Raw genomic sequence first — 14994 nt, forward strand, 5'->3', positions numbered from 1 at the left:
CGTTTGTGGAACACTGGGATACTCCTAAAACCGTCAAGGAGGTGAGAAGTTTTCTGGGATTTGCCGGCTATTATCGCCGCTTCATTCCCCACTTTGCACAAATGGCCGAGCCCCTCAATGAGTTACTCCGGGGTTGTTCTCGAGAAAGTTACAACCGACGACTTTCTGTCGAGTGGTCCGAACGGCAGAAGGTTGCCTTTCAAACCCTGAAACGCCTGTTGACCACGCCTCCTGTCCTGGCCTATCCGGACTATAACCTTCCTTTCCGGCTCTACACGGACGCCAGCTTTCAAGGCCTGGGAGCTGTGCTGTCCCAGGTTCAAGATGGCCAGGAGAGAGTTGTGGCTTATGCCAGCCGGAGTCTGCGGGGCGCCGAAAAGAAAGACAACAATTATAGCTCCTTCAAGTTAGAGTTACTAGCCCTAGTGTGGGCCGTCACTGAAAAGTTCAAGGACTACCTCGCTGCCACCCCTGTTACTATCTCTATACGGATAACAACCCGTTGGCACATCTCAACACAGTTGGCTGAGTGCCCTGAAACAGCGATGGGCTTCTCGACTGGCCAACTTCCAGTTCGAAATCAAGTATCGCAGTGGCAAAGCTAACGTCAATGCAGACCTCCTGTTCCGGTTACCCAAGGGTGAAGAGGCCCCAGAGGACAGTGATTGGGAAGATGTAGAAATGCCTCCCTTCTATCAAAGGTTCGCCACTCAGAGTGCAATTGATGCAGCTAGGCCTGAAGCGCCTCCGCCTCCACATAGGGCCCCGCAAGACTTGGCCAGGTGGCAGACCGTCCAGGAAGAGTCCCGTGTCCTGGGGGAGATCTATGACTACCTCTCTACTGGTCGGGTCCCCATGCGGATCAAGAGGCCCTATCCTGATGTCGAACTAAGGCGACTCTGGAGGATAAGGAGGAGGCTTTTCTTACAGAAGGGGCTGATCCTGCGGAACTCCCTCGACCCGGTCTCTGGGGAAAGGTGCCATCAGATCCTAATTCCCCGGCGAGACGCTAAGATGGTGCTAGATGCCTACCATGACCGGTCTGGTCATTTCGGGGTACACAAGACCGAGGCAACTATTCGACAGCGGTTCTATTGGATCGGGATGAGGGCTGACATTGAGAACTGGTGCGCTGAGTGCCCTGCCTGTAATATCTCCAAGGCTGGGGGAAGAGAAGTCAGGGCCCCTTTGCATCCAATCACCTCCAACCGGCCGAATCAGCCAGTTGCCCTGGACCATGTGAAGCGGGCCCCTACAAGATGCGGGTATACCTACGCCCTCACCATGGTCGACCATTACTCCAAGTGGGTAGTCGTGGTACCTGTCAGAGACTTAACCGCCAGAACCACTGCCCTCAGTTTTTACAAGGAGTATGTAAAGCACTATGGGTGCCCAGAGTCTCTGCTGACGGACCGGGGTCCGGCCTTCGAGTCGCAACTTTTCCAGGAGCTGTGTGCCTTCCACGAGTGTAAGAAACTCCGTACCACGGCCTATGTGAAAAAGTAAACCAGGTCTTTATCAACATGCTCCGAACGGCCTCAGTGACGAAGAGAGTAGAGTGGCCCCACTTGTTGGATGAACTGGTGGAGATCTCTATAACAATACCACTCATTGTTCCACTGGCTACTCCCCGTCTACCTGATGTCCGGGCGCCAAGGCCAACTTCCTCAGGACCGTGCTCTTGGAGTCCAGGCTCCTGACGCCTTCAACCCCCTACCTGAAACTGACTGGGTTCAGGAGCATCAGAGGAGAATCCAGGATGCCCGGGAAATTGTTGACAAGAGGATGGGGGAAGCTCAACAGCGCCAGGAGGATGCCTACAACCAAAGGGCAAATGCCACACCACTACAAGTGGGAGATAAAGTTTGGCTAAAGAAATATCATCGATCTCACAAACTTGAAAGCCTTTTGGAGCCTGGGCCCTATGTAATCTCTTCTGTCCCTTACCCAGAGACTGATGTGTATGAGGTCAAAAAGCCAGGGCTAGCCCCACAGATGGTGCACCGGAATAGGATAAAGCGTTGCACTAAGGAGGACCTACAAGGCCTTACAACCCAGTGTCCGGTACCTGCACCAACGCCTCCGGGTCCCCCAGCGGCTCCAGCTAAACCTCTCTCTCTGGAAGAAATGTTCCAAGTTGAACCGTTTCTCATGCCCATAGGCTATTCAGCGGTCCCTGTGCACATTCCAGTGGGCTCTCCTCTTCCAATTGTGCCTCCAACAGTTCCACCTCCACAACCAGCCACTGGGGGTGATCCTCGACCTGTACCTGCACCGATCACTGTTGAAGAGGATCCTCCGCTGAGACGGTCTGAGCGCTGTACGAGAGGAATTCCTCCAATTCACTACAGAGACCAAAGTATTTAAACAGTTTTTTTATTTTGTTTGACTGTTGATGTTCTAAGTTTTACAATGCAACGTTTAAGGTTCGTGCCTGGTCCTCCTGACCAAGTTTCCTGTACTAACCAGCCATGAGCTGATGGACACTTACCATTACAAAACTGTTCTCTAGTGCCTGTCCCAGAGCCTTTTACATGGACGATGGTTTCAACTGCCTAAAAGAGACTCTATCTAACAGAGACACTTAACCCATTCCTCCCTAAAGCACTTTTGTCCAATTATGTGGTATCAACAGGTTGTCATTGCACTTATGTCAGTATTGCACTTATTTCTAGTATCATATTCCAGTAGTATCAAGGTTATTCGTGTATGTTCCTCCTCTGAGTAAGCAAAAGGTCACAGAGAGAGCCTCAGAGTAGAGTGCCTCTTTTGAAAAGGAAACAGTATCTATCTATATTTTTGTGTCAGAGTCAGATAGCTCCTCCTCTGAGTAAGAGAAGTCAGTTTATATACCTCTCAGAGAAAGTATAGTTTTGCAGGAGTGTCTTTTCTTAACAAGTCTTGTATTTCTCATTACAGTATTATATCTACAGCTGGAAAGATTATTTGAGCCAGTTTTCTTCAGATGTCTTCAGAGTTATGTGAGCCAATTCTCCTCCAGACCTCGCAGTATTTGTTGTCTTTTGTTTTTCCCTTCCTTTTGTTTCCAGTGTCTGTTCACCTCTGTCTTGTCCCTACACACCGTAGCTGCTACACATAGTCATACTTAACATCCACACTGGTTCATACATATTGCACCTTGGATACCTTTTCGTGTCTTTGGCCTATTGAGTAATTGTGTTGTATGATTGATTGGTATGAAAGGGAGCTCCCCATGTATGTTTGCTTTTGTTATTTTATTCTTTTTCTTCCAGGTGTCCAAGACACTTCACACAGACACCCAAGGCAGTACACATGTCTTCACAGTTCTCTTTCTCCAGTAGGGTAACACTTTATATTGAAAACCTACTGTCTAACTGGCTGGAATATTGAGGGTCCCCCGCCAGCAGTTAAGTTGTCCTGGCTTCCATGTCAGATGGTTCACGCACTAACTACCTGTAACCAGAGTACGTTAGGCACCCCTAGGTGAAGTCCTGCCACCAGGGTTTTCTCTCTTCTTAGTTTCACTTTGTCACCTGTGCCTTGAGCGTGGGAAACACACACTTCAGCATTCACAATCATCATTCAGTCCTGTTGTCTAATTGTCCAGTATATTCATGTTTGCTACCCCTCGAGATTCGCTGAGGTCGTCTCAAAACTTGCTAGGAAGGTATGCAGGGTACCAGAACACGCTGTCTGTTTCTCACTGTCAGTTTATTTTTGCTATTACAGCCATGCCTGTTTTGGAAACTATTTGCACTGCAACTGTGACTATATAGTCCCTATTATTCTCAGGTTCCTGTTTATTGTACATGTGTTAACTCAGTGGTATGCAAAGGTATGCAAAGGCTGAGTATCACGTGACCATGCCCTGTAACCATGGTTCCTCCAATGGCCGTGGAGCTTTGGCCAGGAGTACCATGTGACTTCCTGTTCTACCTCAGTCTTGTCCTCCACCTTCAGGAGACAAGTTGTGTTCCTGTGTCTCTCTCTTCACCTTCAGAAGAGAGGCTGGTGCTCTGCTGTAACAGATCCTGGCTGTTCGTCTGCTCAAGTGCCTGGAGTATCTTCTCATCTGGGTGTCGTTCCTGTTATTCATCTCCTCATCAAGTCGAGATTCATACCGCAAGTACTCTAAATCCACCCAGCATCTCTATTCTTCTCTCACTACTACTCCCATCATCCGGCACGTTTCACCTCAGCCTATGCAGCACCACCTTAGCTCTGTCTATATAAGTCTGCTATATACCCGGTTGCATCCGGAAGAGACTGTTGCTACCAGTTACCTCAGTTACAATAAAAGTGTAACCACCGCTGTTACTGAACCCTGGCATTGGTGTCCATTTACTGGTGCCCTGACTAGGTACAGCGAAGAATCGCATGCCCAGTAGCAATTATACCGCAGTATCTGCAGACTGGTCCCTCAGCTGTGCCATCCTCAGGCCCTATACTGTGACAATCCTATACCCTGCAGCTGCCCCGATTCTTGCCCGCTCACAACACCTGCACTGCGAAGTGACCCTCACGGGTCAGGGCATCGCACACCCCCATAGTAATCCCCCCTGTGCTGCTCCCCCATAGTAATCCCTCCTGTGCTGCACCCCCATAGTAATCCCCCCGTGCTGTCCCCATAGTAATACCATATGTGCTGCACCCCAATAGTAATCCCCCTTTGTCCTGCACCCCATAGTAATCCCACCTGTGCTGCACCCCAATAGTTATCCCCCCTGTGCTGCTCCCCCATAGTAATCCCTCCTGTGCTGCACCCCATAGTAATCCCCCCGTGCTGTCCCCATAGTAATACCATATGTGCTGCACCCCCATAGTAATCCCCCCTGTGCTGCTCCCCCATAGTAATCCCTCCTGTGCTGCACCCCCATAGTAATCCCCCTGTGCTGTCCCCATAGTAATCCCTAATTTGCTGCACCCCAATAGTAATCCCTTATGTGCTGCACCCCCATATTAATCCTCCTTGTGCTGCCCCCCATAGTAATCCCTCCTGTGCTGAACCCCCAATAGTATACCCCCCTGTGCTCTGCCCCATAATACAGCCCCGTCCCCCTGCATTGCCAAATACAAACAAACAAAAAAGAACTCACCTTATCAGGGAATACAGCGGGTCCTTCTCTCTTCTGATCCTCTCCTCGTAGGCGTCATATCACTGCACCTGCTAGAGGGAGAAGACGTCCTAGCAGGTGATGAGCGCGCTCCCGGGGGGCTGTTGGCGGGCGGCACTATTGGCGGACACACACATTACCCCACCCAGGCTCAGACTGGGCCACCGGGGGACCGGGGAATTCCCCGGTGGGCCCCGAGCAGTTGTAGGCCCCGCCCCCCAGTAAGGGGACACAGGGCTGGAGACCATATCAATGTGGTCTCCACCCAGCAAGCCCAAGGGGGGCCCCCGTGCTCCTGGGGGGGCCACTCGGCCTCCGGGTGCCGCACCTTGCCTTTTAACTGGAAGCGATCGCATCAATCGCTTCCAGCTAAATGTAGCAGGGTTCCTATTTACAGCGCGAGAAGCCATAGGCTTCCCGCCCTGTCAATCACTCTTGTGACCGCAAGCAGCGTTCTGCTTGCGGTCACAAGCGTGCAGCCCCCGTCCCCGTCAGATGAGCAGCTCCCTGGTCCCGGGCTGCGCCACCACTGAGCTCCGTGTGCGTGCCGCAGCGGCTGGGACTTCCGGTACAGGGTGCGCATACCGGAAGTCCCAGCAGCCGCCGCAGCTCACATGGAGCTCAGTGGTGGCGCAGCCCGGGACCAGGGAGCTGCTCATCTGACGGGGAAGAGAGAAGAAGAGACACGAGGCCGACGGGGGAGCGTGTTGTAAGGTGAGTTGTTGTTGTTTTTTTTTTTTTTTTATCAGAGGGGGACAGCACTGGGGGCTATAGAGGGGCTGGACAACATGAGGGGGGCTATGGGGGGATGAACAACACTGGGGGCTATGGGGGGCTGGACAACATGAGGGGGCTATAGAGGGGCTAGACAACATGGGGGGGCTGGACAATATAAGGGGGGGCTATAGAGGGGCTGGACAACATAAGGGGGGGCTATAGAGGGGCTGGACAACATAAGGGGGGGCTATAGAGGGGCTGGACAACATGAGGGGGGGCTATAGAGGGGCTGGACAACATAAGGGGGGGGCTATAGAGGGGCTGGACAACATGAGGGGGGGCTATAGAGGGGCTGGACAACATGAGGGGGGGCTATAGAGGGGCTGGACAACATGAGGGGGGGCTATAGAGGGGCTGGACAACATGAGGGGGGGCTATAGAGGGTCCGGACAACATAAGGGGGGGCTATAGAGGGTCCGGACAACATAAGGGGGCTATAGAGGGGGTGGACAACATAAGGTGGGCTATAGAGGGGCTGGACAACATAAGGGGGCTATAGAGGGGGTGGACAACATAAGGTGGGCTATAGAGGGGCTGGACAACATAAGGGGGCTATAGAGGGGCTGGACAACATAAGGGGGGGGGCTATAGGGGGGTGGACAACATAAGGGGGGCTAAAGGGGGATGGACAACATAAGGGGGGCTATGGGGGGATGGACAACATAAGGGGGGCTATGGGGGGATGGACAACATAAGGGGGGCTATGGGGTGATGGACAACATAAGGGGGCTATATGTGGGATGGAAAGGACTGGGGGCTATATGAGGGATAGACTACATAAGGGTCTATATGGGGGATGGACAACATAAGGGGGCTACCTATATGGAAATGGAAAACATAAGGGGGCTATATGGGGGATGGACAGCACTGAGGGCTATCTATATGGGGGATGGATAACATAAGGTGGCTACCTATATGGGGCATGGACAACTCTGGGGGCTATATATATGAGGGATGGACAATACGGGGTGCCATTTATAAGGGGGGCAACACAGGGGGACATCTATAAGGGGGACAATACAGGGGAGGCCATCTATAATGGGGAAAACAGAGGGAAGGCGATCTATAAGGGTCACTACACAGAGGGGGACAACAAAGGGGCCATCTATAAGGCGCATTACATGGGGGGGGGGGCGTATACAATTGGGCATGCACAGGGAGGCATCTACTATTTTGGACTACACAGAGGACAGGGATAAAGAACCTTGGCTCTCCATATGTTGCAAAACTACAGCTTTTGCTTCGGCTGTCCAGGCATGATGGGAGTTTTGCAACAGCTGGAGAGCCGAGGTTCCCTACCCCTGATATAGGGGATGCACAGAGGTTGTCATCTACTATAAAGGGATTACACAGAGGGGGCTCTCTACCAGGGGCAGATTAACTTTACCATAGGCCCCGGGCTGCTCACCAAGCCTGGGCCCCCCCACCCCACTGTAACTATTGAAGCATTAGCCTGGCGTTCATAGTACAGGATAGATAATGTCATGATGTCCTGATTTGTGCAAAATTGCCATAAAAAAACAGTGATTTTTTGCAAATCATGGCGGAAGTGTAGCCAGGAGACAGTACACCATTGAAAGTATAAGTCTTTTTGGGTGGTCATGGGCCCCCCAGGAGCTCAGGGCCCCGGCTGCCGCCCAAAACGCCCCTATTATAATCCACTACTGCTCTCTACTATAGTAGATGCACATGGGGCCATCTATATGGAGGACTGAACAAGGGACCATCTATAAGGTGTCTACAGAGAGGGGGGCATATACTATAAGGGATATATATGTCAGCCTACCCACTAAATGAGGGTGTAAAGGGGCCAATACAGATGTGCAGTGTGTATAGAGATGAGGATGGTGCCAGAGTGAGGAGCCTAATATCTTTCTCTGGCAGATTCTGTGGATTCGTGGCTCGGAGAAGTTCTCATGATGGCCCAGAGCAGATGGAGAAGATAAAAAGGGAAGAACTCCGATCAGAGAAGACGTCCCCTGTGAGTCACCTGATATAACTACAGTGTAATGTATATGGTGTATAGAACCTGTGTAGAGCTGGGTGCCTCTATATGACTGTATGAGGTGATAGTGATCTGTGTACAGTGGATTATTTAGTAGCAGCGGTGGTGTTAGTATGTGGTGGTATTAGTCAGTATGTGGTGGTATTATTTGTTACTTTTTATGTGGTACTGTGTTTTATTGGATTTAGTATACTTTTGGTCAGTAACGATATGGTGGTTGTGGTGTAGCGGTAGTAGTGAAACATCAGTTTATTATGTCAATTCAAAAGTGACAGGTGCCCCGCCCCCTTTCCCCCTAAGCCCCGCCCCCATTTCCTGCCATCAACCCGCCCCCCTCTAGCCCTAGTGACAGTTCCCCCGCCCACTTTCCCACGCATCCCCCGCCCACTTTCCCACGCTGTTAACCCTGTCCCACATGCATGTGACGTATCTGGTATGACAGATACGTCTCCACCCCCTCCCATATCAAAACCTATGAAACATCCCCCAGATTATATCATGCACCCTGCTTATCGCCCATATCGGGTAACCCTAATAAAATGACTAACCTTTATCTCAACTCCCAGTCATGGTTCTGTGTGTAGTTGTAGCAGATATAATAGCAAGAGAGATGGAGAGATCCGTACAAATCCCTGTCTTGAAGCGAAGTGTGTGAATTAGCTTACAGTCTTCTGAGAGGGGTCTGAGTACACGCCCATATCCTGTTGTAATAGGGAGGCCTTGAGACATGCCAGGACATGTCCCCACATCCCATAGCCTATATACCCCACAGTGTATATATTAGGCGTAAAAATCAAACAAGGCGATAAAAGTTTAAAAGCTTTATTGAATAAAAAGATGTATACAATATTCGTATAATAAGCAATGTTTATTGTTCATAAAGTTACATTTGTAAAAGTTAAAATAAGCGAACAAAAGTACAAAAATGGTATGGCCGCATTATCAAAGACATCACATAATATACAAGAGCTACAAGACGTCTGCATTTACAGAGTTAACCAGGCTGTTTGTAGTAAGGGTAAAGGCCTTTTTTTAGGTAGCAAATTACCCTGCGTTATCCCCAGCGGTGTGGTAGGCTGAATAGACAGGGGGCTGCGTTTAGGGGTGACAGTTCCAGAAGTATAGCTCAGTGCCGTCTTTAAGTCGTCTAGAATTTCTCTAGTAGAGGAATTCCCCACAACAGTAGAGGGTATATTTATTTCAGCCATGGCGTGCATAAATGTATCCCATCCTTGCGGCACTTTGCTTTTTAGAAGACCGTGGCTTTAGGTTGTGCTACGAACCAAGTCCAGCATGTTAGAGCCTGGAACAACAACTCCTTTATAAAGAAATTCGCCTTTATCATTCCATGCTGCAATCTCTTGGTTCTGTAGGAGTCTGTGCAGTAGAAGTTCAGCATTTTTCTTAAACCGCTGGTTAACATGAGTTACAATTTCATGTACATCATCACTTTTATCAGGGTTTGTATTTGGCGATTGTTGATGGCCAGAATTAGGAGGCGTGACAAGATTTAAAGTTGCTAGTTCACTGACGTCTTGTTTAGCAAGTACCAAGTATCTCTGCAGAATATCTGTGTATCTTTTAATTTTCACATCATCAGGCATGTCGTTTCGATGTAAAATGTCAGCAATTTCGCCATCGAGACGTAGTATCACACTCTGACGTATGTTGTTTGCGGGTGTGACGCCCTGACTTATTTTGTTGAGCTCGTGTTTGGGTACCAAGTACATTTTCTCCGCATGATTCATTATTTGTTAAAGAGTAGACTGCTTATTAACGGAATTGCAAATCCCAGTAACGGGCCTATGAACCCTCCAGACTGAATCACTAAGCGCTTCTTTTTCTTTATGGCCAATGTTTTATCGCTCAGCCTCCTTATAGCCTTACGCCACTTCTTTAGTATATTTTTCTGGCGATCTTTCAGAGGTATCTTTCCTTTTAAAATATTTAAGGCTATTTCAGCTATGGAGGCTATTAAATCAGAGCTCGCGTCACGCAAAATAGATTTTCTGACCGCCGGAGTGGATTTCACCAGTGTTTTTAAGAGAGTCCAATTACGGCGGATCCTTTCTGACATCTTGTCAGTACTATGTACAACTGATAGAATGCACGCCTCATTGTAAATTTCACTTTTTTGAACTATGTTTCTTCTGAATATACACAGCCGGTAAAGCTGGTGGGAAGAAACCTGATCTTAAACGAAGCTGCTCGGGGGTGTTGGCTCTTAAATCCACAAGCAGATGGCCATAAGCGTCTCGCGTTGCGTCCTCAAAAGCTTCTAAGAAAAAATGTATTTTCCCGGGGTACATTTGTCTCGCTAATGTTAAAATTTGCAATTTATCACGTGGGTTATTAAAGAGAATCATGTACTTGGTATTCAAATTGATCGTTCTGCTCTTTTTTCCCTGACAAAATATGTTTTGCACTAGATACAATATACTGAGGTTTCTGTGATGGACGTACTTGGTAAATGCTTTCTCTATTTCACTATTTTCACTAGCGCTCTCCATGAGGTCATCAACAATAGTCAAATTCACCTTGTCAGGGGGAAATAGCTCATCGTCTATGAAAGTCTGAGGGAGTCCTTCAATAAACCTAATGTTGGGAAAAGAATGAGACAAGTCATCGTACAGTTTTTGCCAACACGCATAAAACCAAACAATATTATCGGGTTTGTGTGATAAATGAGTCCCTGAATTCTGCAACAGCTGTTTTACAAAATAACTCTTGCCGGAGTTTGAAGGTCCGGCTAAAATGCATGAAAAAGGATGCTGTAAGCGGGTATCCATAATGTTAAAATTCCGTGTAATATGTGACGCCTACAAAAAGTTGTTTAGTGTCGCTCACCGCTTGCTAGTCGTGCCTGTTAGGAGCGTCGGTTATCCGGGGCTTCTTTAAAAAGGCCGGCTAGGACTTCTGAAAAAGACGGTTGTAAGTGTGTGATAATTGACTTTAGAGACCAAATGGAAGGGTTGTAAAATCGTCTAACATAACCCTCTTTGTATAAACACAACGTTGCGTTTTGCGCAGTGGCCGCGTTTCAATGTTAAATTGCATTTTGTTTCTAACAATGCCGGACTGCTCAATGGTTATACATTTTTGAGTATCTGTTGCATTGTCTTGGCGATAGGCGAGAACTAAATCCTTCAGACTGTCAAAATTAATGGATTGCGCATTAGACACGTTCAGCGTAATGCCCTTTACCTTTAAGACTGTTTTTCCAGAATTCAGTTTGTATCCGTAGGTTTTTGGACCCGCAGATACAAATTCTGTGATGTATGTGCCTGTGGGAATTTCACTGGTTAGCTCCCCCAAATAATCACCTAAAGGCGGATTCCAGTCTCCTTCCCGTTGTACAAAAATCACAGAATCAGTGTTGTGATAAAGGCATCTGTCTTGCAGTCTGTCCAGAAGCGAGTAAAGTTCTAATCTGGCATAGGCGGTTGTGAAGCAGGCTATAAAAATGTTTGTATTTTTGTTCAATGTGTGGTGTCCTTTTGTGTATTTCCAATTGATAGCGGCTGTCTCGTCATCTATAAAATTTAATTCAGTAACCTCGTGGTAGGGGAGAAAGACATACTGAAAGAGCTCCTCTGGGTTATTCACAATGCTAGTACACGGTAAGTTTGATCTCTGAGCAAACTTTCCCCATAATGAATTAAGGAAAAGCTTGGAGATCTGTCTTTTGGCCGGATTTACGGCTATATTCTCGGCCTGTAATTGCACATCCTCTCTTTCAAGAAAAGCGTCGATGTATTGCTTTTTCTTGGTATCATCCGTGCACCAACTAGGGAAACCTGAGGCCTCTTGCTTATCCCTGAGATGTAATTTAATGTACGGAGCAAACAGATTATCTGTGGTGTCGGGAAAATGCCATACTTCGTAGACGTGTGCGATTCTGTACCCTTTTTCCAAGGCCATCTCGAGTTCTATCGTGCACCATGTACCCGTCAGAGATCGTTGTTCATCGCTATGCATACAGACGGTCAGCTGTGAATCTGTAGCGCATGTGAAGCATAGAGGGAACATTAATTTTTTGTTAATTTTTACCGGCAGGACAGGAAAAAACAAATCTCTCGGAGGATAGACCTTCACTTTTGCAATGCCAAAGTAATTTTTTATATACCTGAAATTGTCATAAATGATGGTGGGATGACCTGAGGGATATGTTTTTGTTTTGTTGACAAAGGGGTACAGACTGGTAAAATCGTAGTACTGTATAGTCTCCCCCACAGCCGGTTTGTGATAGAGTTTGACTGCATTTGTTCGGCCTCCATAAAGCGCATCACGAGGATCTAAGGCCTCTGGGAATTGCAATTCAAGAAGAAATGATTGGAGATTTGTGTCTTTCTCAATCAGTTCATTCCATTCATGTTCCCACATCAACCGTACAATGAAGCCACAACTCTGTAGGTAACGCTTTTTAATCAAAAAAAGTGTAATGAAGCTGCCCGTAGCTGGTATTTGTCACTTTATTTGTGTCTTGCTCGTTATAACATATGGGGCAGCCATGGTAAAAGCATCCCTGAAATTCAAAAGCAATGTGCTGACCGTCAACATAAGCATAGCCGTCTAAAAAATATTTCCCCACCTGCTTCTCTCCACCCCTCAATGCGTGTTGTATATTGATCTTTTCAGCGCGTGCAACGTACATAAGCCATTGAATAGTGGGTGTTGAATAGCGTTTTTGGGTTTTGTGATAATTGTCCGCCGGTACAATGGCAATGGTATTTTTTGGAAGAAACTTAAATCTGTACATTGCCATGCATACAGAGGCCAGAGTGATGAGCTGAAAAGGATCAACACACTGAGTTACCTCAACATTTTTCTTTTGTTGAGGACAGTATTTTGTAACTTTTTTCCTAGTCACTCCATCACTCTGTCTCTGTAACGTTCACAGGCCTGTCTCAAGACAACAACATCTTGATTACAGTAAGCTTTCAGTTCAGATTTAAAATCAAAAGTTTTGTTTTTTTGTTCTTCGTACCATTCCATAAATTCCTTTTTGTCACCAGGCATCATGTATTCAACGCCATAATACTCAATAGCTGGTACAGGGCCCGCGTAATTTTGATTCTCTACGGTGTTAAAATAGTGTGGAAAGTGTCCCTTTGAGTCTGAAAATCCCATAGCTTGAGGCATTTTACTAAGTTTCATGGGTATAAAATTTAAAGAATCTATAAATCTTATACGCAAATCAGGCAGAGTAACACACATCAAACGACCTCCTTGGGTAACCATTTTGACTTGCAACTTTTCTCTAATCAGTTCTTTAATAATAAAATAGGAATCATATCTGCCGGCATTGTGAGCTATAAATGTATATCCAGTGAATTTACCAGAGGTAAAGAAACGAACAAACTCCTGAGCACATGTCTCACCTTCAAATTCCCAAGAAGAGTCTCCGTACAGTGTAGTGGCATAAACGTAATTTGGTATGTGTGTGCCAGTCTCCTGCATACACTCAAAGTCATAAAATATGTACAGATCAGAGGTTGCCTTTGCCTTGTATCGCTGCATGTAGCAGAGATGATTATCAAACCTTGCTAGCTGAACATTGCACACATTGCACCGCAATCCACCACACATATGACCTTCATCCCTATTGACCACAAAACGACAGCACCGATCACAAAAAGTCTTAAACCTACAGAGTGCCGGATCATCTCTAGCTAACTGTATGTGCAATTGCAAACACTCACGCGAGCGACAAAATACACGACAGGTTAAACACCGCGGCTGATCTCCTATCACTTCTGCACAAGATACCCTTTGCCACTCAGTTTACCAAGGGTCTGAAATAGTGATCAATACTGGGAGGCCTTGTGCTTATATAGCATGTAACACAGACCAGATCCTGTGACCAATTTCTTGTAGGTGGAGCTTACACGCCCTCTGACGTATAGAATTCTAATTAGACACAACCCTGATTACCAGTCATTCTTTTAACAGATTTATATAAATTTATGTAACTCATAAATAAAATTATAAATAACGGTTACCAATATGTAAAGGCATATCACATCTCATGATTCGCTCGTGATACGAACATGGCATGTACGCAACCTGAAAAGATACTAAAAAAACACTATTATAATCCTAAAGAGGCTGGTTCATTCGGTGGTGTTGAAAACTTATACAGATCTGTTAAGAAACACGGAATAAACAGAGAAGCGACGCGATCGTGGCTGAGTCAACAAGATGCTTATACGTTGCATAAACCTGTGAGAAAAAACTTTGTGAGAAACAGGATTTTTGTTTCGGATATCGATGCACAATGGCAAGCTGATCTTGTTAGTCTCATCGAATATTCAAGAGACAATGACGGAATAAAATACATTTTAACAGTGATAGATGTACTATCAAAATATGCCTGGTGCGTGGTTCTGAAAAACAAGACGGGTCCTGCGGTTGCTAGAGCCTTTGAGCTGATCTTTAAAGGGGATGAACGTGTTCCACAAAAGTTACAGTCGGATCGTGGACGGGAATTTATGAATAATTCTATGAGGCGCCTTTGTAAAGATTACAATATTCATCATTTCTTTACTTCAAACACAGTAAAAGCCGCACTAGTAGAGCGTTTTAATCGCACATTAAAAACTAAAATGTGGCGCTACCTCACAAAACACAATACTTTTAGCTACCTAAATGTATTACAGGATCTAGTATATAGTTACAATCATACTTATCACAGTACGATTCAAGCACGGCCCGTCGATGTGACAAAGAGTAACTCCTTAAGAATATGGAAAAACATTTACAGTTCGAGTCTGAGCGTTAAATCTATTAAGCCTAGGTTAAAAACTGGTGACCACGTACGAATCGCTCAGTATAAGGGGACTTTCAGTAAAGGCTACGAGCAAAGTTACACGGATGAGATTTTTGTGATCAACAATGTCAACACAAAATTCCAAAAACCTCTTTATAAACTCGCTGATTTGTACGGAGAACCCATAGGAGGTACATTTTATAACGAGGAAATTCAGAAGGTTCCTGAGAACGAGGACCGTGTCTACAGAATAGAGAAAATACTGAAGAAAAAACGTAACAGGGGTAAAACGTATTATTTTGTAAAGTGGCGGGGGTATCCCGCTAAATTCAACAGCTGGATAGAGG

This window comes from Dendropsophus ebraccatus, chromosome 3 (genome assembly GCF_027789765.1).
Source record: "Dendropsophus ebraccatus isolate aDenEbr1 chromosome 3, aDenEbr1.pat, whole genome shotgun sequence".
Classification (NCBI taxonomy): Eukaryota; Metazoa; Chordata; class Amphibia; order Anura; family Hylidae; genus Dendropsophus; species Dendropsophus ebraccatus.